The sequence below is a fragment of the Canis lupus genome, chromosome 32 (genome assembly GCF_011100685.1).
Source record: "Canis lupus familiaris isolate Mischka breed German Shepherd chromosome 32, alternate assembly UU_Cfam_GSD_1.0, whole genome shotgun sequence".
In the NCBI taxonomy this organism is placed as follows: Eukaryota; Metazoa; Chordata; class Mammalia; order Carnivora; family Canidae; genus Canis; species Canis lupus.
In genome coordinates this window covers 29,483,530-29,509,232 of record NC_049253.1, presented here as the reverse complement: position 1 = coordinate 29,509,232, position 25,703 = coordinate 29,483,530, and the positions used below count along the sequence as shown (strand labels likewise).

General features: G+C 43.2%; 1 protein-coding gene across 1 annotated transcript in view; it reads left to right on the top strand.

The window, feature by feature from the left end:
• AFF1 (AF4/FMR2 family member 1) overlaps positions 1-25,703 on the top strand; it is a 197,149-nt gene that overhangs the window by 54,141 nt on the left and 117,305 nt on the right. The gene's annotated exons all lie outside the window — the stretch shown is intronic.

The window sequence follows — 25,703 nt, the reverse complement described above, 5'->3', positions numbered from 1 at the left end:
ACTGTTACCTCAGACTCAGTAGCATTAGCTTACAGCTTTGCAGACTTTCTGCTAGGATGGAGGTGGGCATCTTTTTTTTTTTTTTTTTTAAGATTTTTTATTTATTCATTCATGATAGACAGAGGCAGAGACACAGGCAGAGGGAGAAGCAGGCTCCATGCCGGGAGCCCGACGTAGGACTCGATCCCGGGACTCCAGGATTGCGCCCTGGGCCAAAGGCAGGTGCTAAACCCCTGAGCCACCCAGGGATCCCCCGAGGTGGGCATCTCTTAACCACATCTTCATGGTGGGAAACTTGAGTGTTCATAGCACCTGAAATATCAGGTAAAAACCAGGACTGGAGTTCCATGTTTACCTCAACGTGCTTCTTTTATATCCTTATCTTTAGTCATTGAAATATGGTAGATGCCCTGGTCGCAGATATCAAATATCTTATTTATTTTTTATTTTAAGTAGGCTCGATGCCCAATGTGGGGCTTGAACTCATGACCCTGAGGTGAAGAATCACAAGCTCTTTGGCCTGAGCCAGCCAGGCACCCCTCGAATGTCTTTCAACTGTGATCATAAATCCCTAATTTGCCTTCTGTAGAAGCTGTCTAGCTGAGTTCAAAAGTAATGACAAATTTGGGAGTGCTGTGATGAAACATAGCTAGATGTCAGAAAAAATATTTACTGAAAGGCTGTAAAAGTGGTTCTGTGATTGACAGCTTGACAGTGTAACAGTAGCTTCTCCAGAGTCTACTTGGCATCGTGATTAAGAGCAAGAGTTCTTGGAGCTAGGGTGCCAGGGTTATAGCTCCATCCCACCACTTACCAGTTGTGACTGAGGAAATCACCCAACTTCATGGGCCTTATCCTCATTATGGATATAGCAGGGAGTGCAGTACTGTTACTTGGCTTAATGGCTTGCAGTGGGAATTAATACAGGCAAAGCACTGTATACTGTGGGTGCTCAGCAAACATTCACAGTTAATGTCACTAACAGAATTATTCCCAGCACCTTCTTACCACTGTGCCCAGACTTTGGCATGTATTTAGGGTTGTAACTAACCATTTCAAGGATGCAAACTGAGGGAATATTGTATTTGGGGGAAAAGTCCTCTTTCTTTGAATTTCCAAGTGGATAAAATGTAGGGGACTACTATTAAGTGGTTAATCATTTTAAGTCACGAGGCGAGGCCAGCTGGCTTTGAGGTGGTAAGGGCACTAACTAGTCTGTCAACTAGGAGTAGAGTTCCCAGCTAAGAGTTCTCACCTTGGACCCTGGAACTGGCTGAGTTCTAATTGGATTAGCCAGAAAGTCTCCTCCTTGCTGAGACTACAGACAACACGGTGAACTAAAACTGGTGTGATTTTGGTGTAAATGAATTCTTAAACATGGTGGTTAAAACTAATTAATTAACTCAATAACTTAGAGATCCTTGATCATGAAGAGGTTTCTATTTTTTTTATGATTTTACTTATTCATGAGAGAGAGAGAGAGAGAGGCAGAGACCTAGGCAGAGGGAGAAGCAGGCTCCATGCAGGGAGCCTGACCCGGGACTCCATCCCGGTCCCCAGGATCACATCCTAGGCTGAAGATGGCACTAAACCTTCTGAGCCACCCAGGCTGGGTGGTTAATTGGTTATGAATTGGTTATATTCGTTATGGTTGGTTATGAATTGGTTATGAATTAATTGGTTATGGATTGGTTGGTTATGAATCAACTTTTTGTTCGTCAGATTTGTTGTATGTTCAAGATATTTAGGACCTAGAAAATGTCCCTTTCCCTGAGTTAGTGATTAGAAGACAAGGACTTTTAAATCTCTCCTGTAAGGTTATACAGGGCTTTGGACATACTAGATGCTTAATGCTGCTTTCATTTCATTTTAATCTTCCTGTTTTGCATGTGACCTAGGTAGGGGGCAGAGGTCCAGACCTCTGGTGAACCACCTCCCCTTGAGTTTTTGAAGAAGAGCTTCTGCCCTCTTGGAATAGAATGGAATGGAATGTGAAACTTGGACCTCAAATTAGGTTTTGAATTGTTTCAATTCAAACATTTGCTAGAAATAAAAACACATTTAGGACAAGCCTGGCTATCATAGACAAACGTCAGTAGTTGACATAACCTCTTTTTATGTGCGGGAAGATGAGGTCTTTCTTTGTTGTTGTTGTTAAACATTTTATTCATGAGAAGCAGAGACCTAGGCAGAGGAAGAAGCAGGCTCCCCATGGGGAGCCTGATGCAGGACTGGATCCCAGGACCCCAGGATCAAGATCTGAGCTGAAGGCATATGCTCAACCACTGAGCCACCCAGGCGCTTCGGGAAGATGAGATCTTAATGTAATTTATGAACTGCAATTTACTGATCATTGTGATTTGTCTGTGTAAACTTATTTTTTCTCACAAAAGGAGAAAATGGTCTGCAGAGATGGGGAAATGTTTCCTCTCTTTCAATTCTTACATCCTTCTCTTTTTTGTCCTTTTTTTTTTTTTTTTTTTTAAGACTTTATTGGGGGCAGCCTGGGTGGCTCAGCAGTTTAGCGCCGCCGCCTTCAGCCCAGGACGTGATCCTGGAGACCCGGGATCGAGTCCCACGTCGGGCTCCCTGCTTGGAGCCTGCTTCTCCCTCTGCCTGTGTCTCTGCCCCCCCCCCCCCCCCCCGTGTCTCTCATGAATAAATAAAATCTTTTAAAAAAATAAAAAAGATTTTATTGGCACATCTGGGTGGCTCAGTGGTTCAGCGTCTGCCTTTGGCTCTGGTTTCGGGGGTGATCCCTGGGTACAGGGATCGAGTTCCCCCATCGTGCTCCTGCAAGGAGCCTGCTTCTCCCTCTGCCTGTCTCTCTGCCTCTCCGTGTTTCTTATGAATGAAAAGATAAAATCTTTAAAGAATAAAAAAAAATTTATTTGACAGAGCACAAGCAAGGGGAGGGGGAGAGAGAGAAGTAGGCTCCCTGCTGAGCAGGGAGTCTGACTTGGGGGCTGGATCCCCAGACTCCAGGATCTTGACCTGAGGTGAAGGCAGACTGAGCCACCCAGGTGCCCTGAATCCTTCCCTTTTTCTTATATATGTACTCAAGAAAATTTGAGGGTAATTTGAAGGAATGGAAAAGCCCTCAAACATTGTTTAGAGATTATTGTTTTAGACTTAATATTGGGATGATATTGGTCACTGGTCTTTGAGAGTTTAAGGAATTCTTAAATCTTCTGTATTTTACAGTGCAGTGCCTCTCAGACTCTATTAGGTGTATGAATCACCTGGGAATTTTGTTAAAATGCAGACTGTGATTTGGTAGGTCTGGAATGGAACCGAAGATTCTGTATTTTTTTTTTTTTTTTTTTTATTTATTCGTGAGAGACACTGAGAGAGGCAGAGGGAGAAGCAGGCTCCATGCAGGGAGCCTGATGTTCAGGTCTCTATCCCAGGACCCCGGGATCACGTCCAGAGCCAGAAGCAGCTTCCCAACCACTGTGCCACCCAGGAGCCCCTAAGATTTTGTATTTCTAAGCAGCTTCCCACATAGGGGTACCGCTTCTGCTCTGCAGCCCTCACTTGAGGTCGTAAGGCTCAGAAGCAGAGATTTTCAAACTTGGCTGCACATTAAATCACCTGAGGACGTTTACCTGCCTCCAGAGAGTAATTGGCCCAGGGGTGTGGCCCAAGTTTCAGGAATTTCTAAATCTCCCCGGGTGATTCTCCTGTAGAGTCAAGGCTGTGAGCCAGTGCCCCAGTCTGAAGGATCTGAATCATTTCCATTATTCACATCTGTGGGGAAGTAGCCTGTCTTCAAACATGTCCTCTGTGTGTGTTTTATATTATTATTTTCTGTTATTATTTCTCCCTTCTCCTTGGAACTGCGTATTTTGAAAGCATCTCTCTACTAAACAAACTATACATTTAAACAACTTCGCTTTCCTATTAAAATTAATCAATCCATATAAACTTGTCAGTCAGACTTCCTGGTGAGCATGAACTCCCTCTTGTTACCACACGGAGTTGGCATAAGCTCCAGAAAGGTCCAGAGCACAGTCCTGCACATACTTTCCATGGGCAAATACATGCTTTCCTTTGGCCTTTTTGAAATGTTGAAAATAGTTCACTGATCTTCATTTGTGGACCTAGGTCAGAGTCCAGCGATTACATAATGAGAGAGTTCCTCGGGTGGTGCTGGTTGGGGGCAGAGCTCTCCCTGGGGTTCAGGTGTAGGAAGCAGCCTTGCAGCTGCCACTAGCAGAGTTCTTCACAGTCCTGTTTCCGTAGCTGAGTTATCTTTTAGCCGCCTTTCTGCTCAAACAAGCAAACAATCCCCTTGATCCTGTCCCACCCTGTTGACTTGATATACAGGAGAGCTAGGAGCTCGTGGAATAGCATCAAGGTTAAGATTAGCAGAGGAGGCCTCGGAAAAGAGCTGCATTGGTTGGGATTTGAAAAATGGTAGTGGGGACTCCAGCTGGAGGAGGGGGAAGAGAGCATTCCAACAAAGAAAACACTCTGTGCAAAGCTGGCTGGCAGTAGAGGTGATAAGGTGAGGAAGCAGTTGGTAGATGAGCAGGGCTGCTGAAGTTTGACCCAACCGGTATGTGTGTGGGATGTCCCTGTAAGAAGTATGGTCATCATCCTGGAGGCTGTAGGAAACGCGCATTTTATCTTTTTTTTCCACAAGAGAGTAACATCTGATGTGTATTTTAGGAATGATACATTCTGGCAGTAGTGTTGAAGGCTAAGTGGGGAGAGAAAGTTGGCAAGAGAGAATTCTTAAGCTATTGAAAAAGCACGATGATATATGAGAAAAAAACCTGAGCTAAGAGAATGGTAGGGGTTCTAGAAGACGTTGATTATTTTAAATTTCCAAAAGGAATTAGATGATGAAAGTGTAAGCTGGGAATAGGTACTCTAAATAGAATTTGGTATGTTAAGGATGCCTTCTATTAGCCCTAGAGCAGTGGTTTCTAAACTTTAGTAGAAAACAGAATCACCTGGAGGGCTAGTTGAAATTCCCGATGGTGCCCCCTTACCCCCCCCCCCCAACAGTTTCTGATTATGTGGGTTTGGCTGGGGCCTGAAAATTTGCAAAAGAATGCAGGAGAGGAGCAACAGGAATCTCAAGGGAAATTGGAAGATGAATAGCAAGTTGGTAGAACTTAAACCCAACAATATCAATAATTAAAATAAATGACTAAACATTTCAATTACAAGGCAAAGATCCAGCAGACTGGGCTTCACCCAACACAATACCCTTAGAGTAGATGCATTTTATTTTATTTTAGATGCATTTTAAATATGAAAGCATACATAGGTATAAGGAAAAAGGACTGAAGAAGAAACACCCTCTAATACCCAGTAAGCATAAGAAAGCTGGATAGCTACATTAAGAGGGCCAAAGTAGAACCAGTGGATGAGGGCTGCAGGGAAGCCAATTTTAGCTTTGTGGAGCACAGAACTTTCTGGTGTTCATCCCTGGCTATTGGTGGACGGGGCTGCCTTTTAATTACAATAGATTAAATTGGAGATTTGCAAACAAACTAGGTAGAGAAAGCATTCTTGCATAGAGATGTGGATTAGATGACCTTGGTCTCCTTTCTGGAGCTAAGATTTGAGTAGTTTATTTTTATGATAATTGTGATTTGTTTTGTTTTGTTTTAATGACTAGAAATGCAGATATGTGTTCATTTTATAACACTTAGAAAATATTTAAATGCCCAGGATAAGACAAGCCATTTGATCCTTCCATCCAGAAATATCTATGGCTAGCATTTTGGTTCAGAGGCCCAGTCAGTCTTTTTAATGCACATATTCAATTAAATTTTGATGAAGTGGGTTCCTAACAAATGCACCTGTATTGCAATTGCTTTTTTTTTTTTTTTTTTTAAGATTTTTATTTATTTGACAGAGCACACACACAAGTAGGAGAAGCAGCAGAGGGAAAGGGAAAAAGAAATAGGCTCTCTGCTGAGCAGGGAGCCCCATGCTGGGCTTCATCTCAGGACCCTGGGCTGATGACCTGGATGGAAGGCAGATGCCTCACCAACTGAGCCGCCCAGGTGCCCCACAATTGCTTTTCTTAAAGACCTTACACTATATTATTATTATTATTATTATTATTATTATTATTATTTAAAGATTTTATTTATTTATTCATGAAAGACAGAGAGGCAGAGACACAGGCACGGGGAGAAGCAGGCTCCATGCTGGGAGCCTGGTGTGGAACTCGATCCCGGAACCCTGGGATCACGCCCTAGGCCAAAGATAGACACTCAACCTCTGAGCCACCCAGCCATCCCCCTTACACCATATTATAGTATCTTCCCATGTCATGAAATATTTTTGTAAAACAGGAGAGTGAAGATGTATTCAACCCAAGGGAAGAAAAAGTACTTAGAGAATAGTTGTATAAATTGAAAATAATAGAAGGGTGCCTGGGTGGTGTAGTCAGTTAAGCGTCTGACACTTGCTTTCAGCTCAGGTCATGATCTTAGGGTTGTGGGATTGAGTCTAAGTGTCTGGCTCCAAGCTGAGCGCAGTCTGCTTGAGATTCTCCTCCCTCCACCCTTTCCCTGTGTACTTGTGTTCATGCTCACTCTAGCTCTCTCAAAATAAGAATCTTTAAATTGAAAATAATGGAGAATTCTTGTTTTTTTTTTTAATGGAGAAGTATTTTAAATGAAGAACTAACTCCCCACCACTGTATCCCTGCATTTCTCCTATCTCAAGAGACCTTTGGGTCTCTTGAGTGGGTGGTAACTGTATGTGAGGAAGGAGCCAGGAAAAGGAGTGCTTAACTGATCTTTATTTTGGGTGATGGATACTGGTCGATAGCCAAGGGACCAGAGGGAGAGGACTGGGTTGGAGCTGGCATCAGAATAATTCTGGCCCTGTTGAGCGTGACTTGCTGGGGGTCACTGCCTAGTCTGTGGCCATTTCTCAGGGCTGATTTTGTTTCTTTCCCTCATCTTGTTTGCCTTTCCTTTTTTAAAAGGTTTCATTACTCTGCACACACCACCTGTTACAGTGCACACTCATTGGTTTTTGCTAGTCAAAAATTTAAGGAAGCAGCTGTTATTTTAAGATGCTTATTGCTGTTCATCACAGTTAAACACATTATAAAGATAATGACTTTTTTTAGTTTTCTGTTACTCATGTCCCTCCTGATTGCTAATTGGAAGCCCTTTATAAATTCTGCCTTCTGCTTTTATTTGCAAGAGTGGAACCAGCTCTAGCCTTCCTCCCTCAGTTCTTGACCATCCCTTCTTTGGAGACGGAAACATTGTATCCTTTACAGAGAAAATGCCCTTTGCAGACTCCAGCAACAGCTCAGGCTGAGTGATAGGTGTCTTTTGGCATCTAGGGTGATACACTTTTCAGTAAGTGAATGTTCAGACAACCTTCCAAGTGCCTTTTGATACTCTGGATGGTGTTTTTGGGCAGCTGGAAAGAATGAATGTGGAGTCATGGAGAGAGGTTTGGGCTGAGTTAAACTCACTTTTGGGAGTGTCACTGATGATATTGACCAAGACCACATACAGAATGAGAGTTAATTGAAATTTTCTAATGTCTTACAATGAATGTGTGAACAGAAAGGATTATAAAACAAAATAAAATTATTTCCCCCCAATTAGAGTGGTATCCTAAAATCACTTTGGAGGAGAGCTTTGAAGGAAGGTGGTTGCTGACTGACTACTCTTCATTTAGGAAGTTTGCAAGATGGCAAGAGATTGGGTGATAGCTTTTTTTTTTTCTTTCTTTTGAAGATTTATTTAAAGCATGAGCTCAAGCAGCGGGAGGGGCAGAGAGAGAGAGGGAGAGGGAGGAGAAGGAGGGAGAAAAGCAGACTCCCAGCTGAGCCAGGAGCCCCATGTGGAGCTTGATGTGGGGCCCAATGCGGGGCTCTATCTTATTAAGCTGAGATCATGACCTGACCCAAAACCAAGAGTCAGATGCTTAACCTACTGAGCCACCCAGGCAACCCAGGGGATAGCTTTTAAGAAGAGAAGACTAACATCTGGGAGAAATAGCTGGTTCTAGAATTGGGGTAGAGAAGAATGGATGAGCCTGGAGCATCTTGTAGTACCAGAAAGTAAGGAAGTGCTCAAAAGACAAAAGAATGGGAGCAAATCAAAGGGACAGAGAGTTAATCTGAGAGCACCCAATGGCCAGGGGTGGAACAATTTGATGAATAAAATAAATCATGTAGCAGTGAATTATAGCCCAAAGGATAAAATAACCATGAGCCCATACTTATATAAAAAAGTGGTTATATAAATTAATAGATGGAGGAGAAGCAAATCTTTCCCACAGAAGAATTCCAAATAAGTATAGTATAATTCCCTCCCTCCCTTGAAGGGATAACATCTGATAAACCCAGATGAGTGGAGGAAGGGAGGGGAACATGCTATAGCACACTTGGCCTGAACTCCTCAAAACTGTGTGAAGGTCATGAAAAGCCAAGTAAAATTGAGATACTGTCACAGAGTGCAGTGTGTGATGCTCTGGATTGGTTCTTGGAACAGAAAGAGGACATTAATGGAAAAACTGAATTCCAACAAAGTTTGGAGTTTAAGAGTAATAAAACCAGTGTTGATTTCTCAGTTTCAGCAGATGACAGAATGCTATAATATGTGAAAATGGGAAACTGACTGGGGAAGTATATGGGAATTCTTTGCAACTTTTCTGTAAATCTAAAATTATTCTAAAATTAACACTTTTTTAAAGATGCTGTGTGTGTGTGTGTGTGTGTGTGTGTGTGTATTGGGTTGGGGTTTGGAAAACTTGAACTTGTTTGTAGGCTGAGAATAAGTAATTGGTACGGAAGGACAGGAGTCCTGGGGAGGAGAGTAAAGAGGGATGCTCTAACAATGCACAAATAGAAGGAGACGCAGAAAAGTGTAAACCAGAAGTAGAGAAAAAGACATTCATTCAGTGAAGAGTAAGCTGAAGTTGGGCGGAAGTTCTGGATCTTTTTACTTGTGTACGACGCTTCCACCCCCGTAGAATGTTGAGAAACTGCAAGTCTTCATTTTCAGACCTATCAGAGAAAATCTTCACCTCATTTTGTAATTCTGCTATATAGCTAGACAGAGAAAGCATGTGCCTTGCTACAGGTTGGTTACCTGAATGTCTTCCCCCCCGCCCCCCCCCCCCCAAACAATCTTATTTATTTGAGAGAGAAAGACAGAGAGCATTAGCAGGGAGAGGGGCAGAGGGAAAAAGGAGAAGCAGGCTTCCTTGCAGAGCAGGGAGCCCAATATGGAGCTCAGTCCTAGGACCCTGGGATCATGACCTGAGCTGAAGGCAGACACTTTACTGACTGAACTACCCAGGCGCCCCTACCTGGATGTCTTAAATGAGGAATCACCCATGATTATTGTTTGATTTGAGCTCAGGGATTCTTCTCTCTCTTCCTTGGGGCCTCAAAGGTGTTTACACCAGAGAGCAATGTACTGTTGATTGGGGATGAGAGGACTGCTTTTCCTGTTCAGCTAGGGAAAGGCAAGTGAGAAGTGAAAGGAAGGCCTGAAGAGGGTATTTGGAAGTTAAGGACCTTGGAAAGAGATTTGCCTAAAACTTCGGCCCTCATACCTTTTGTGAATTTCCTTGTACCCCCAGTTTGAAGACCATAGTAGAGGACCTGAGAGATGTGGGGTAAGGCTTTGGAAGAGTGCCTGGGGAAGAAGAGGGTTTTCTCAAGACCAGTGAGAGGAGAACTACTTTGCATGGAGGTCACAACTGAAAGGAGAGTAGTTAATTTCCAGTGGTGCTTATGATACTGTTTTCCCTGCTAGTTCTGGCCCCTTGGACTGCTCATCTGTTTCCTCCTCTGCCTCTTCTCCCTTTTCCTGTGTCTGCTTTATTTGATATCTTCCAGTGGCAACCTTGAGCAGACCTCTTTTTGTGAAGTGATTTTTGCAGTGTCCTCATTAAATAACATTCCGTTGAAATGAAGTGGCAATTCTTAGGAGATTTGACCTATATAACTTTTAGACCTAAAAATGCTATTAAAGAGTAGAATCACTGGATGATTATTGTGGACCAAATGTGTAGTACATTGAAAGAGATATTTTATAGTTTGGATTAAGCTAACCTATGTAGCCCTCTTTTTCTTCCTTTAATTTCAACTAGGGTGTGTTAGAAAGATTTTGCCTTCTAAAGTTTTTTAAGAATTAAAAATGTAAATATATATACGTAATTCTAAACATAGGTCTGTATATTTTGTCAAATAGATGGTGGAGCATTGGAAAGATGATTCTATCTTCTCTCTTGGATGCCAGTATCTAGTACAGGGACACCTGGGTGGCTCAGTGGTTGGGCTCAGGGCGTGATCCTGGAGTCCCGGGATCAAGTCCCACATCAGGTTACCTGCATGGAGACTGCTTCTCCCTCTGCCTATGTCTCTGCCTCTCTCTCTCTCTGTCTCTCATGAATAAATAAATAAAATCTTAAAAAAAACCCTACAATATCTAGTACATATTTGTGATCATACTTACGGTGTGTTATATATGCCATATATTGTTGCCACTACATGTGTTCAAGTGTCATTTATAAAGGTCATTAATTTAAAGAGCTAATAAAAAAATACTCTTTTGTTATTTAAGAACAAAGTTTAGATTGTGAAATAATCTAACTCATCTTGTAAATTCTACCCTATTTGTTAAATTGTGTCCCCTTACTTTTGGTTTTAGCATACTTGGTCACTGTAGGATTAATTTAGAAAATGTAGACTGATTAGCATATTCTCACTGTACAGAGAAACTTGTTATTTTGTTGTATAGATGGTGTTTTAGTGTCCTATAACATCTTTCTGATCTTTCTGTTTTCTTTAGCAATTCTTCACTGCACTGGGCATTCCTAAGATAGCTCTAAGTTGGGATCCCTGGGTAGCGCAGCGGTTTGGCGCCTGCCTTTGGCCCAGGGTGCCATCCTGGAGACCTGGGATCAAATCCCACGTCGGGCTCCCGGTGCATGGAGCCTGCTTCTCCCTCTGCCTGTGTCTCTGCCTCTCTCTCTCTCTCTCTCTCTCTCTCTCTGACTATCATAAATAAATAAAAATTAAAAAAAAATAAAATCTTAAAAAAAGATAGCTCTAAGTTTTTAAAGGGGCAGTGAAGATTGACAGGTGATCTTACCTCTTAACTTGTAAACTTAAGTTGGGTCTATGAGCTGGTCCAGTTTGAGCATACTTCAGGGCCCAGTGATTCTTCACCTGAAGTCTGCAGAACCTCATGGGCTCCCTAAGTGGGTGCCAGGGAGATCATGAACACATCAAAGTAAACAAATGTTATATATGGGGCTTTCTCCAAATTTTTTCCGAACACCAAAGACTTTTTTGCCCCTCCACCTCCTAAAGATCAAAAATGTCTGTTTCGTTCAGTTTCATTACTCTATAAGTCTGTCAAGTCTGTGGTTAGGACACAGTGGTGTTTTCAGAATGCTTGGAAGTAATAACACCCATGTTTGTATTGCTGTACTGCAGCCACAGGCAGTATCTAGTTCCAGAAAATTTCTCTGCACTTTCCTCTAGTATTTTTAGATCTATTACAAATCAAGTATAATCTTGCTTCAGTTTCAAATTACCGTCACTAATTTACAGTTTTTAGAGCCTGAGTAGTTTCAGGTGTAATCATAATCTGGTGATTCCCTCTTTTTGGGTAACCATTTGCTGTATTCTTTCATATCCTCATATTTAAATAGTGCCAGAACAATTAACACAGTTCACAGAGGAAACACGTAATTTTAATATTACTATTGTTACATTTCTGGCCTGTGGTAAATGGAGACTCTGTGAGTAAATGCTCTTATGAAATACTGTTTCATCTTACTTATGTCTGGTACCAATTTGTTTAAAGCACAGATGATCATAATTGGTATTAAGAAGAAAAAGAGAAAAAAAAGAGAAAAAGTGCGGGGGGAGAGGGAAATGGAAAGCAGAAAATTCTTAGGAGTAGACTTTTTCTCTGAATTTATACTTTCTTTCCTTGAAGGTTTATCATTCTGTGATGGCAATAAGAATACATGCATGCGATGGTATTTTGTTTGATAGCGATCTCTGAAGATAAATGCTGTTCAACCATGACTTCTAAAATGATTTTAGGGATTTTAAACCGTTAAGTGAATCAAAAGCTCTTAACATTATTTTCTAAATATCCATGATCTAGGTAAGTGGTTCTCACATATAAGCAGAAACAAGTGTTACCTGGAGAATATGCTGAAATGCTTAGCTGTGGGACCCCACCACACAAGGACTTTGGTTCGATAGTTCTAGACTCCACTGTGTTTTTAACACAAGTCCCAGGTAATCTGGCCATATTTTCTCAAAGCTGATTTATTTTTTTTTATTATTATTTTTTTTTTCAATTTTCATTTATTTATGAGAGAGAGGCAGAGACATAGGCAGAGGGATAAGCAGGCTCCATGCACCGGGATGCCCGATGAGGGATTCGATCCCGGGTCTCCAGGATCGCGCCCTGGGCCAAAGGCAGGCGCCAAACCGCTGCGCCACCCAGGGATCCCTCAAAGCTGATTTAGATGCTAAGAGGTTACATGGGAATAGTTAATAAGAGTATAACCTATAATGCAAGAGAAGCCGTGGTAAGTGTGGAGAGGTGAGAGGGACATGAAAGTATTAGCAAATGACATGGAATAAGTTTGTGCCCCACAATTATTGAGAACCCCAAAGTTTTTTATATATGGGTTTTATCTATTGATACCATATTAAAAATTAAAATTGAGATATTTAATATGTTAAATATTATTTATTTAAATAAACCCATTACTTGTTATTTAAATACTTTGTAATTGAAAAAAAATCCAAAATAAAATAAATTAGCAACAGTTATGACCTTATTTTACATTCATGCAAATCTCTTTACTGTTAAGTAGAAGGTTAATACAGTAGAAGGCAGCTGGATTCTCATATGCTTCTGTATTCAATCTGTTGTAATGTTGTTTTGGTTGAAATCTATGAAGAAGATCCAGCTGCACACAGAAAAGGGGGCAGTATTTTAATCATACCAAAGGAAACAAGTCCTATTTTCTTAAAGCTTAGCTGTAGTGTGGAATCTGAAATCCTATCACTTAGGGTGTTTTTTGTCTTGGTTTTTACTTTGATACGTTAAAATCCATTCATCTGTCTTACGCTTTCAGTGAATCTTTTTCCATGCATGATTTTGTACTAATTAGAAGATACTGGTCACAAAGTTATGCAGATCTCTTAAAATCACATTTATTTCTCTCATCTTGTTACTGGAGCTCAAGGATGCAAGAACACCCAGCCCCAAGGTGGTGGTGTGGGTGGGGGCAGCAAACAGATCAGGTTCAGCCACTTGCCACTAAAAAATTCTAAAGACCCAGAGACAAGTAGTGGTGAAACAAGAAAGGAATTTCAGTGAGGTCAGCACTGGGAAGACAGGAGACCAATGTCCTAAGAATATCTCCAAGGTGCTGAGAATACTTCTAAGTTTATATTGAGAAGACATGGAAAAAAGATCCATAGGTACTCACAGCAGTAGCAAAGGTCAGGCTGACAGTTGTCTTGGGGTCAGTCGTGGGGTCTGGCTGGCATCAGGGGAGTAGTGATTGCTTGAGGGGTAGTGTTGGTTGCCATCACGGGATGTTTTGCCTGCTGGGTTTTTGCCTGAGTTAACAGATAAGCTGGAGGGAAAAACAAAATCATTAAGAGGAAATGGTTGAAGGCTAAATGGAGTCAATCTGGGCAATGACTGGGACCTCCTTCAAATCCTCACTGTCAAGTCATCATTCCATTTCAGTGGAAGGAGAAAAGTCAGCGGTCATTTCTGCTGTAACTACTTCCTGCGGGCCAGGGATAATTAATGTAGCAATTTTGGAATAGAAGATTTTGATAGGTTAGGAGAATTTTGTTTCTTGTGTTCCTGCTGAGGAGGACAGAAGGGGATCTCTGAGCTAGTACATGCGTGGGCTCTTATTTGACAAAATACAAAGTCAGACAACAACCAAAGAGAAGACCAAGAAATACAGCAATGCTTAGCAGGGCATATTTCCATTTGAAAGCAATCGAATTTAGTCAACTGCCCAAAGGATCTAGAACTAGGGCATCTATAGCAGTTATATGTGTGTTTAAATCTGTTATGGCTTTAGTTACATTTTTTGAGTAATTTGGAATAGAGACATAACATTCTGTTTAAATGAGAGCACAGGTTCCTCTTTTGGGCTGCAGTCAAAATGTCAAGGACCATCCAGTTTTGAAGGGCTAGTTCTGGAATTTGTGTGGTTTCATCATTTTAGGAGAGTGACTGTATGCTAGGTTTGCTTAAAGGTGGCTGGTTGTATGCTTGCCTAAAGCCCCCGACATTGATGGAGGTGGCTCCTGGGACAAATACGGCTAAGGGAGAAAACCATCAAGAAGCCCTCTTTGCATGATGTCGAGTTTTAACAATATCCCAATTATGAGAAATCACTAGGATTTAACTCCAGTTTAATCAGTGGGAGATAATTCATCCCCAAATGTATGGGCTAATCCAATCATAAGGAAGGTAAGGCCATGCATTATTTCCAGAAGTCCATAGTTAACCCAACAGAGTGGGGTCCACTTGGTTTTCAGGGAGTGATTTTTGCCATACTCGCCACATAGAATCTGTCAGTGTAATAGTGAGTTACATAACTAAAGGAAGTCCATACCATTGCCTGAGATGATCCCTGAATACTATTTAACTTTTTATTACATAGGGGGCAGCTTTATTCCACTGGACTTGCTCAGCAGTTAGCTACTCAGTTCTGGCATGTACTGCATTTCCCACAAGAGGGGCATGCATGGTGGTGGTGGTGGTGGTGGTGGTGGTGATCTGTTCTTTTACTAAGGCAAACACATGTTAATGACCTGCACCTCGCCACCACGGGAGCAAAGGATACCCACGGATACTCAGCTCCATCCTTTACTTCCCCCAGGGAGGGCCTGTGTGACCTAGGTGATTAATTTGAGAGAGCTAGTCCGATGGGCAACTTCAGACACAGTGTAGACTGAGAACGGAGTAGTAAGCATCCCTAAGAGCAAGTACCTCCCATTGTTCAACTGCTCAGTCCTATGCCCATGGGTCCTTTTATTATTCCCACAGAGCAACAGGCATGAAGATTGTCTATACCTGAGTTATTGTGGCAATTCCTCTGAAATTTGCCTCAAGTTATGTAGTTTAGGTGAACAGACCTTTAAAGATAATCACAACTAGAATCTAACATCCACAAAAGTACGTTATTGAAACATAACTTTTCTCTCCAGAATCACCTTCATTTCCAACAAAGGTAGCTAAATTAAGACTATTTTGTAAAACAAGTCCAGTTTTCTTTTTTTAATTTTATTTATTTATTCACCAGAAACACACAGAGAGAGGCAGAGACACAGGCAGAGGGAGAAACAGGCTCCCTGCAGGGAGCCCGATGCGGGACTTGATCCCTGGACCCGGGATCATGACCTGAGCAGAAGGCAGATGCTCAACTGCTGAGCCACCCAGGTGTCCCACAAGTCCAGTTTTAACAAACTTGGCCTAACTATTTACACAAGCACAGGAAGAATAGTAATTGGCCATATAAGTTCTTTTAAATCTGCGTTGCTGGAACTTTTCACAAGGAATTTCAGATTGAGCTTTTTTTTTTTTAAAAGATTTTATTTATTTATTCATGAGAGAGACAGAGAGAGAGAGACACAGAGACACAGGCAGAGGGAGAAGCAGGCTCCATGCAAGGAGCCTGACGTGGGACTGGGTCCCAGGACTCCAAGATCGCGCCCTGGGCCAATGGCAGGCGCCAAACCGCTGAGCCACCCAGGGATCCCCAGTACTTCCCATTCTTACACGAATTTCAAGAGTCTTGAAAACACCTCTCCTGACTTCCCTACTTGCCACATGTTCCTTCTCCTCTTCTAATGGTACTTCTAATCACGAATTTTATAAATTCCTTGTTACAAATCATATGAACCAGCCATGCAAGCTCAAAATGATTCCAAGGAGCTCAGACAACAGGGAACTTGAGAAGGACAGGGCCCAGTGTACAGTGTGGAGGAGTTTACCAGGGACCACATCTTTCAGGGCCCACTTATTCCTCAGTTCATTTCTCTGCTTCACCAAATGTGGTTAAGGCAATCGGTTCCTATCCAGGGTAAGTGGAAGGAAGTGTGCCCACAACAAGTTTTGGCCACTATGAGGGACTGTTCTCCTTGCCTGAGGTCAGCTAGTCACTAGTGCTTGTCTCCAGCCTGTCAGTGTCACTGATTTGGGAAATGAACAGGCGAGCCCTGGTGCACTGCAGCCAACTGCTCCATCCAGGAATCCCAAGAGGGCTGGACAAAACGGAAGCACAGCTCCTGGCTGGCTCACAAGAAAATTTGTTATTGGAGCCCAAGGGTGCGGGAACACCTGGCCCAGGGTAGGGGTGGTGGTGGGGGCAAACAAACCAAGTTCTGCCACTCACCGCTAACAAAATCTAAAGGGCTGAGAGACAAGCGGTGGTGAAACAAGAAAGGAATTTAGTTCAGTGAAGCCAAGGCCAGGAGATAGTGGGCTAATGTCCTAAAGAACTATCTCCAAGGTGCTGAGAATACTTCTGAGTTTATATAGGGAAAATGCGGAACAAAGTTTGGTGCTTGCAGCTGAGCAGCAAAACGTCAGGTTGATCATTGTCTTGGGGTCAACCACACGGGCTTGGAGTCCGGGCAGTCCTTATTGCTTGAGGGGATAGTTTTGGTTCCCAGTCCTGGATGGTTTACCCTCTGGGTCTCTTGCCAGATAAAGCTGGAGGGAGAAAAATGGTAGTTAAGAGGAACAGATCTGAAGGCAAAATGGAATCATTCTGGGCGATGAATGGGTCTTCCTCCATTCTCATTGGAAAAGTCTTTTCATGATTCGGGAAGCTATTAAGCTCACAGTGGCAGATGTAAAAGTTTCCCAAAATGCTTGAAAGCTCAAATTTTATCATTGGCAATAGGTAACTGTCAGTTGTTTTCCCTGAGGAAACAGACTCACTTTGTGCATTTTTGAGAAAATGCCTGCCAAAAACCCAAGTTGGAATGATCACAGTTCCTCAATTGTGCTTTCGTGTAAAAATGGCAGTCTATGAAAAAAACAGCTGGTTTAGCTCACAACTCGATTACACAAGTGCTTTTCTTCTAGACTATTGTACTTTGCAGGAGCAGGGTGCTCATGTGCACATTTTGTCACAAAGAACATCCAAAAGACCTCTACTCGAGGCCTTGTTGAGATTTAACAAAAGTAATTCCTGCTGCTTGCTTCATTAAGGACATCGGGAAAGGACACTTGTTTTAACTGCTCTGTGTGGTGGTGCAGAAGTCAGTACTGCTTAGTCCCTCCCGTTTGCTGCCACTGCCTCCGTCAGTGCTAAGGCAGTCACCCCACGATTGCTTTTGCACCCAGAAGTGCAAATGTCAGCACAGTTGAAAATGACAGATAATGTCTTTGTGTCAACCTAAAAATAGTTTTGACCTCGGAGAAGTTCTTGGGGCCTCCTGCAGTCTACTGATCACACTTGGAGAACCGCGCATAGAGATGCATTGGGGCCTTCCTCCCAGCACTGTTTTTCATGCCAGAAGTCACACATGTCTGTATTCCATGGCTCGCTAGTAATAAGTCTGGAGGATGCCTTTGTGAGGTGGACAGCGCTGTAACGATTCAAGGTAGAATTGATGAGTCTACTGGGCAGGCATTCATTTAAGAGTTTTTCAGTTCCCACAGTGTGCTGCTGTCTACCCCCCCCCCCCCCCCCCCCCCCCCCCGGAGCTACTGGAGCGCAGCCTCCCTCCATCTCTGCCCACCTAAGGTTTTCCTTCCTTCCCCGGTCCTCTGTCCTCTTAGTGTAGGACCCGTTTTCATCTGTACTTCTCGCACAGTGTTTGTATACCGTGTTGCTGGTTTGCATCCTCGATGATTTGGGTTTTAAAGTGCCGGCCCCCAAAATGAGTTACTGTTTACTCTGTCATCAGTATGTCGTCCAAAAAAGGGAAGGGCGTTTTGTAAACGTTTTTTTTTTTGTTTGTTTGTTTTTGTTTTTGTTTTTTCCAATGTCATGAAATCAAAACTGAAAGTGAACGGAGTAAAACGAGAAAGAGCGCGTTGGCCGCACGTTTCCTGGCCGCACGCATCGGAACGGCCCAAAGGAGCGGCCGCGGCGTGCTGCTGTGGTTTCCGCTCCTTGCTCGCGGCAGCCTCTAGGGCCCGGTTATTCCACCCAGATTCCGATCGGGGCTGAGTTCCGAGCGCCCGGGGACTGGGTGTTCCCGCGGGGTGTTTGTACATTGTTAAAACCTGGCAGGAGCGCGCTCGCCGGGGGCCTGCGGGCGGGGCTGGGCGGACGGACGGGCGGACGGGCGGACGGACGGGCGGGCGGACGGGCGGGCGGACGGGGCTGCGTCGGCGCTCGGCGAGGTGCCCCCGCCCGGCGCAGCCTCCGGCTCGGGCCCGCGGAGCGCCGTGCCCATTTAAGGAGGCGGACCGTACCACCAGAACTTTCCTGGCAGGGGGTACTCCGACGAACTCGGACAACTTCCAGCGAGCCAGGAGACCGTCTCGGGTCTCCGCGAGCCGCGGCGCGGGTCCCCGTGCGGCTCAGGGGTTGCCGAGCGCCGCGGGGCCGGGGGCGCGGGCGGCTTGGGTTTCCGGGCTCCTGCGGGGCCGCGCGGGGGGCTCTGGCTTGCTCCGAGTCCGGACGCGCCGTTCCCCGAGCCGGTCCGAAGTGCAGCGGGCCCGCAGAGGCCCCAGTGCCCGGATGTCCCCCGGGCTGGTGCGAGCCCGGCCGGCCGGAGCCCGAGGCTGCCCGAGCAGGTAGTCCCGGAGCGCGGCGAGTCGTGCTGCGGAGGCGGCCCCCGCCCGGCGCCGGCCGATGGTGAGCGCGGCGCTGGCCGCAGGGCCGCGGGTCGGGGGCTCCGATGGACGCAGGTCCCTGAGCTCTGCGGACTGAACGATGGCAGCCCAGTCCAGGTGAGCCGGCGCCGACGGGAACTTCTTAAGCTGGTGGCTGGGGGAGTTGAAGGTTGCGGGCAGGGGGGCGGGGGGGGAGGTTGGGTGCCGCGAGGGAGACCGGCAGGAAGCAGCTTTGTCATTGCCCTCATCGTTGCGGGTGCCGCGGTTCGGTACTTACCGTCAGATTAAAAAAAAAAAAGAAAAAAAAAAAAACCAGTTGGGAGAGAGCACACTGGACAATTCCTGCAGCGTGGAGGAGAGACGGGGAGTTCGAAGTTAAATGTCTCCCGTCTTCCAGAATAATTGGTTGTTTTCGTGGAAATTGAGTTGTTTTTGACTTGTCTGCCTTTGCCCGGAATTTGCATTTTGTTTCTTTGTGCACCTCCCGTGGGTTCTCCTGAGTTGTCTGGGGGATGGGGGTGGGGGGTGGGGGTGGGGGGTGGTTGGCGGCTACTGTTTTGATCGGAATTTTAGAAAGCAGTTGATGTAAAAGCAGCTCGCCTTGGAGAAGGTGGTTGAGAATTTCGGCTGGTGAGTGATCGAGAATTTTAACGGCTAACATGTAGGATTCCACCTAAAACGGCGCAGCGTGCGAGAATCTGCTGAGTAGGCAAAGACCGGGAATGTACCGGGGGGGGGGGGGGGGGGTAATGAAGTGCAGTTGCTGTCAGAGGAACGCTGTTGTAAGGACCTCGGGCCCTGACTTTCCACGGTCGGTTCCTTTTCTTGTAACGAGGGTTAAGGACCGATGACAAGGCATCAGTGATCCTTACACGACCCAGACTGTTGAGTGTGAGTTCATTTTAGTTGTGGCAGCAGGTTGGTGCTGAGGGCAACTTAGAGTTACATTTAAGAGTTCTTTCTTAACTTTCACTAAAAAAGCAGTTTGGTGTCAAATATTTAAAGTAGGAGGGCCCTTGGGGTTGATAGTTGATGTAGTTTAGGGATTTGGGGGTGTCTTAGAAGGCTAAGAACGTTTCAGGTCTGAAAACCCAGGTGTACCCCTGAAAGAAATAGATGCTCAAATACTGAAGTGTGGGCTATATAAAATTCAAGATTTTTTTCCTAAGAGGATTTTCTAGGAAGAGAACTATTTCATGTAGAAATAGTTCTGCCTCTTGTGTGCTGTCTGCTTTATATATTTAATCCTCTGAACTCAGTGGTTTATCTCCTGCCCCATGTTCTTGGTTGTTCTAAAAAAAAAAGGGGGGGGGGAAGGGGGTTCTTAACTTGAAACCACATAGTAGGAAAACTTGGATGGATGAGAAGCAAAAGTTGCATCTTTTTTGGCTAACCTCTAATGAAACTTAACTGCCAAGGGTGGGGGGGGTGCGGTGTCTGTGGAATAAAGCCTTAGATTAAGATACCTTGGTCTAAGAAATTAAATACCCAACAGAACTCAATAATATGGAGCTGGGATTTGAACTCAGGTGCAAGTGATTTCAATGCCTCGGCTCTTAAACTAATTAAGAATAAGATGAGATAATAGCTAATTGGTCACTGCATGCAGTGTGCCAGGCACAGCTACTTTAATTGGATTATCTCTTTGATTCTTCTCAGTCACTTAAATAGGTAAGTACTATTACTTTTCATGTTTAGTTAAAGAAACTGAGGCCCAGCCAGTCTGTTTCTTGCCTGAGGTCACATAGTAGAGCAATGCCTGACTCCTGAGCTGCTCTGCAGCATTTCCTTACTTCCAGACTTCCTCTTTAATCTTGAGGTGAGATGTGAAAAGGGAACTGCAGAGCCTCACTATAAGTGTACAAAAAGCAATTTCTGCTAAAAGTGCTTTGCTATAAAATGGAAAAATTTGAATTACCTGTGTGGTAGTGCAACTTGCTAGTAATTGAAATAGGTCTGTGTATATTCTGCTCTTCTAACCTGGCCTTCAGACATGCCCTTGAACTAGGAACAAAGCCATGATGTCTGTTGTTTTCCTAGCTTGCATAATGGGAGTAGATCTCACAAGTTGTAAATATTCACTTTCTCCAGTTACATCTCATCTGGTCTGTGGTCTGTACTCATTTAGACATTGTATTTTGTGGGACAGTAGGTAATCTTTGAGATCTAAGAAGAATTCATATATTTTTGGATTTCAAGGAAACCTCAAGCTGGGTCAGATTGTTCAGAGTAGTGCTAAGAGAAACAGAACCATCACTTCTGATTTATAATCTAGGGTAGTAAAATCTTGCCCATGTGCCACTGCAGTATCTATTTTCTCTTGGAACAATTAGTCTGAATTGGTAGACTCATTGACCCTCAATTCATAGCTCGATTTGTTCTAACCACAGTTGTTTCATTGTGCACTACCTAAAATAATTTGACTTTTTTTTTTTTTTTTTGGTGGAAGAGGTAGATGAGAACTTAGAATGAAATTTGTGGCACTGATAGTGAATACATGAGATGGCCATGGCACTTTTCTCTCATTATTTGACATTGCTGTAAGGGAATATTCTTCATTTGAAACTTATGGTTGGGATATGACTAATTTTTCTTTTTCTTTTCTTTTCAAGATTTTATTTATTCATGAGAGAGACAGAGAGGCAGAGAGACACAGGCAGAGGGAGAAGCAGGTTCCATGTTGGGGAGCCTGATGCAGGACTCATCCCAGGACCCTGGGGTCACGCCCTGAGCCCAAGGCAGATTCTCAACCACGGAGCCACCCAGGCGTCCCATGACTAATTTTTCATGTGAAGAGACTAGGCGGTGTGTTCCTTTTCTACAGTCAGCTCCTTAAGACAAGATGTTATCTCACATTTTTAGCATCTCCTGCATAGGCTGGAAGTATTTTGAATGAGAGGTTCTACCTAAGTATTTCTTAGCTTGTGAACCTTTATAAATTGAAGCTGACCAGTTCTCTCCCACATTTTAAAACCTAAAAGTAGGAAGTTGATTATTTTGCGGTTGGGTTTTTTTTCCCCCTTCCCAGAAGTGGTAGACATCTGCCTATGTTTTACTTATTTATTATTATTTTTTAATTTTTAGATAAGATTTTATTTATTTGACAGAAGGAGGGAGGGAGGGAGGGAAGGAGGGAGAACCAGTCTCCCGCTGAGCAGGGAACCCAACATGCGGCTCCATCCCAGGACTCCAGGACCGAGACCTGAGCCAAAGGCAGACGCTTAACCGACTGAGCCACCCGGGCACACAAGTTGCCTATGTTTTAAAAACTATGTTTTGGGTCATTATTTTGAAAGCACTTAGTATTTGGTTTGAGTTTTCTTTTTTTTAATATGTTTTTTTTAATATGTTTTTTTTTTTTTTAATATTTATTTATACATGAGAGACACAGACTGAGAGAGAGAGGCAGAGACACAGGCAGAGGGAGAAGCAGGCTCCATGCAGGGAGCCCGATGCAGGACTTGATCCCAGGACTCCAGGATCACACCCTGGACCGAAGGCAGCCACTAAACCGCTGAGCCACCCAGGATCCCCTGGTTTGAGTTTTCGAGTTGTGGAGAAAGGCAGTCACTTAGAAATGCAGTATCCGTTAAAGCAGGACATACCTATACTATGCCTCAGCTCTCAGATTAGTGTGTGCTTTCTTTGGAACCTATAAGCACAACAGATAACATTGATGACTTTTTTTTTTTCATTGACGACTTTTTGATGGGAGTTTTAACACACTTAACTTTCTTTAATGTGAAATAGTTAACAGATTGTGGCTTTAGTTTCCAAATTCTCGTCTAAGGCACAGAATACCTTATAAAAATATACAATCTGGCATGCCCTCTTTTGAAGGTGGCAAGCCTTTGAATGGGTAGGAATGGGTATAGAATCTTAATAATAGTTTGTAGATTTATACTTTTCTGTGAGGATTAGCTTGCTTTATATTGAAGAGTGTGTTCATGGATAAAACAGAAAGGAGGGCTTTGTCTGGTTCATCTCTGCTTCTCCCCCTACGCCCCCAGTTGAAGCAATCCTTGAATTCTAGAAAGGTATACATACCTTCAACTACTGCCAGGGATTAACCAGTTTTAAAATGCACCTTGTGCTCTTGGAGAAGCCCTGCCCCTCCTCCACCCCCCACCCCCAGGAGGAAGGGGGGAGTGGGGGAGTTAAAATTCTGTTGGAGAGTAGCATCTGGTGGCTGAACACATCTCAGAAGAAAGCACTTTCAGACAAATTGCAAAAGGAAATTAGGTTTAGTTAGTTCTGCCACAGCGTTTTTGTTTGAATTTGACTGAAGTTAATGTTAATGACGTTTAAAAAATAATAATAAAGCAAAGTCAGATTGTTCCCAAGATAATTATGAAGCCGGTTTTTGGTGGATCTCTTTGGTGAGGGAAATTTTTCCATTGCGAAAAGCATTGCTCTTAAACTGGTATAGAACCAGTTTTGCTCTGTCCTCTTCCCTCCTGATTTGTGAGCTACTGATTACCTTGGAAGAAAATTCATGAAAGCAGAGAAACTCTGGTTAAATGTGAGCAGATATCAAAGAAGAATGCTATGGTATTTTGGAAAGTGCGGTTCAAGGAAGTAATTTCAAGAGGGAAATAATTTATGCAGTATTTTGACCTAGTGAATATCTTCATTTTTTCCCTTATGACGCCACTGTAAACAGTGTCCTTGACAGAAGAGAAACAGACAGGTCTCTTAAGTGATTTCCTTCTAGTTCATCCTGAGAGCCAGCTGAGCTTCCTGACTCAGACTACAGCTTCTTCCAAGATAAAGAAGGAGAATTGAGTCATTTTTTTTCAGTCAGCTGGTTGATGGGGATGTTCTTTGGCAACTTTAACTCAAGTGATCTCTCAAAAGATTTAGGGGATTCTGTACGAGAGCATGAAAAGGTATTCAATTGCTGCTTCTGTATTCTTTTAAAAATGGAATTTAGTGAACACTGCATTTAAGCAATTTAAATTTCACATATTCTCCGTAAAGAAAAATGTTATCTTAATCAGGGATAAGAGGGAAATCTCATTTTGGTACTGTCGTTTGTGTTGAGCATTCAAATTTATATATTACCTAATATCTGTGAAGTGGAGGAAGTAAGAAGCCAATTATCTTCATCACTGCTTTGAGATATAACACACAATTTGATTGCTTCTAAATATATAGACTTCCGAGCAGTGCGGGAGGCTCAGCAGTTTAGCGCCACCTTCAGCCTGAGGCCTGATCCTGGAGTCCCGGATGGAGTCCCACGTCAGGCTCCCCACATGGAGCCTGCTTCTCCCCCTGCCTGTGTCTTGGCCTCTCTCTGTCTCTCTCTGTCTCTAATGAATAAATAAATTCTTTTACAAAAATAAATATATAAACTTAGTTTTCTATTAGGAATTTTCTCTATTTTGTTTTCCAAGATTGGCAAATAAACCTAATTCCAAAAATCTGTCTTTTAAAAAGGAAAGTCCTGTATGTGAGTTGTAGTAAGAACTACAGTGATGGTGTATTTTGATTTTCCCTCAGTACTAGTTGGAGATTCAGCCTACATCTTTAGGACAAAGTTTCTTGGCTCAGAAGTACAAACATAACATGCTTGGATATCATAATCTCTGTTGTGGTTCAGTTACATTTTATTGGTATAGGGTGTGTGCATAACTTTTACAGCAGCTTAAATGATTCTTATTTTACGTAAGTGAAAAAAATTGAGGGGAGAGCTAAAACTAGTATTTTTAGCTCTGCTTCAGGTTGTTTATTATAAATATACATGTATTCATTTGCTCAGAATAATACAGCAGATAGAATGCACAGTAATGTTTTGTTCAAATATAAATGTGTCAGGTGGAGCTTAGCTTTAGGCCTCAAGGGGAGAAATAAGACAGCTTTTAGTGTTAATGCCCAGAGTCCCTAAGTAAAAATTAAATTCAGAACCATCCCAAGTTCTGACTTTTTTGTGTCTTGGCAGTGATCAGTGTTGAGAATCTTTCCCCTGTGCAAACTTTCCCCTACCTATCCACAGTGAGTTAAAGCTTAACCTGATGGCCACAAAGCTAGCAGACTTAATATCCTGGAAGTCTTGTTTTCTGGTGGTGAACGTTTGTTTTCTTGTTATGGTTTATTGGCTTTGTTTTTAATTTAACCAGATTGAACTATCAGATTCTTAAGGCTGTTACTCAAGCAGTAATTTGATGTCAGGTTTAATATCTTAAGGGGAATCCCAGGAGCAACATCTTGTCAAAAAATAACTGAAGTCAACTGAAGTGGAATATATATTGTATTTCGATTGATACCTAAGTGGCCTTTACCATGGATTTAGGTATTATATCTCTAAAGGGCACCCACAGTTTGACCACACTCTAAAAGTACCAAGAATTATTGTTTCTCCATAATGGCTCATATGATGATGAATACTTAGAGACTTGTGGGCCACATGATCCTTGGCTTGGGTGGGCTGGAGAGAGTTAAGGATGTAACTTTTTAGTTACTGACTTGCCTGTATTTTACCCCAAATGATCTTGCCTTTATTTTCAGTATTGCTTACTGCTGGATTGTCAGACAAATAATATTTTAGGTGCAATGTAGTCCTATTAAGTTCAAGGTTCTCAAACTTGACTAGACACTAGAAGTGCTTGCCAAGGTGCTGGTTCTACTCTGCCCGACCCCCCCCCCCTGCACCCCCACCGGGTGGAGCTTGGGTGGAGCCCTGCTGGCTCTGAGGTCAGAGGCCCATCCTACTACTCTTTGTGTAATGGAGTCTGTGTGTGAGAGATACATAAAGTATATCATGCAATGCAGTTACATTTTGACTTAATATACTCATATATACACATGTCCTCCTTCCCCCATTGAAATAGACAAGAGGTTGTTAGAAGAAGTAATCTCCATCTCTATAAATTCATGTATCGGTTA